Below are 1,533 nucleotides of genomic sequence, written 5' to 3'. Positions count from 1 at the left end.
GGGAGAGAGGGGGGAGAGGCGGGGAGAGAGGAGAGAGGAGGAGGGGGCGGAGAGAGAGAGAGATTCAGAAGAAGGCTTTCTCTGGTTTTCAAGGTGAGATTAAGAAATGATAGGCTATTTCGGGATCACACTTAACCAGCTGGACAGCATTCAGATAACCCAGACATACATCATACATATGGGGTAAGGGTGAGCCAGGAAGACTGCAAGCCAGGAGTGGCGGTGCAGGGGTGAAAAGGGACTTAGAATTCAGTCCTGAAGACAAAGTTTTCATCTTGGTCTTTCTGAGTGTATAGATTGGCATTGGAACACCCTCCATACTGCTTCTGTTGGTTTCCAGGAATATAAAAAAGTGGGAGACCTTGGGGACAACCTTGGATGTCTAAACACCGAGGCGACGGTATTTAGAACCCCAGGAGGTGGCCGATTTCCTCGCTAACCCCTTGTCTCTCTAAATCCTGTCTTTCCTTATTTTTAGATGAGTTGGCGCCTGAGTAGTCCTGAGTCACCTAAGGCAGCGAGAAGGGGCTTTTGGGAGTGACATCCGCTCCACTTGAGGAAGCTAGATGAAAACACTTGGAAGTGATCTTTGACTCAGTCCGCCCGAAGCTTGGGTGTTGTGGCATTCCCCACACGTGACGCACTCGCTAGCAGCGGTGACCTCACGAATCATGGGACTTAGTCACCCCACTGACTCCACCCCTATCCGGCTCTACTTCTCATACACCCACTTACCACCTCCGCCTTCCATCAAGAGCCCAGGGGAACGAGCGTGTCTGGAGCTTAGAAATGACTTAAATTGGTGGGGAAGCTGAGACGCCCAGTGTTTGGAAAAATACAAGAAGTGGCGTTTGTTTTCCCTTCTCCAGGATGCTTTGCACGTCTGTTTTTAGGCTATTCTTAACTCCTCTCTAACCCCAAACGTACTATCCTACTTGAGATCATCTTATCCCCTTTCCCGCTTTTTCCATTTCTCTGAGTTCAGAATTCTCAATCAGAAGTGGTTCGAGTCTCGGCTCTGCCTCCTTTCTGTTCTAGCTGTGTGACCTTGACTGAACCACAACTTTCCCAGGCCTAGTTTCTTTGTCTGTGAAACGAAGGCCAAACGTCTAGCGCACCACAAAAACAGTGTGAGCCCTAGAGCAGCGAAGGAAACACTCGCTACGTAGTCCAGGAAGGACTGACACTCCGCAGAGCGCCGCCCTTTCCTCTGGGAGAGCCTCGAGCTAACCCCGCCCTCCCCTCGCACCTCCGCTCCCAGCCTTTCCTATAGACTTCGCGCAGTCCGCGCGGCGCTGGGAGTTGACGTCATAGCCGGCGCTCGCGGCCGCACAGCCCCGCCCCCAGACGTAGTCCAGGAAGGACTGACACTCCGCAGAGCGCCGCCCTTTCCTCTGGGAGAGCCTCGAGCTAACCCCGCCCTCCCCTCGCACCTCCGCTCCCAGCCTTTCCTATAGACTTCGCGCAGTCCGCGCGGCGCTGGGAGTTGACGTCATAGCCGGCGCTCGCGGCCGCACAGCCCCGCCCCCAGCC

The sequence above is a fragment of the Nannospalax galili genome, unplaced genomic scaffold (genome assembly GCF_000622305.1).
Source record: "Nannospalax galili isolate Female #2095 unplaced genomic scaffold, S.galili_v1.0 scaffold95, whole genome shotgun sequence".
NCBI classification, from domain to species: Eukaryota; Metazoa; Chordata; class Mammalia; order Rodentia; family Spalacidae; genus Nannospalax; species Nannospalax galili.
Note: the sequence above shows the minus strand (reverse complement) of the source record.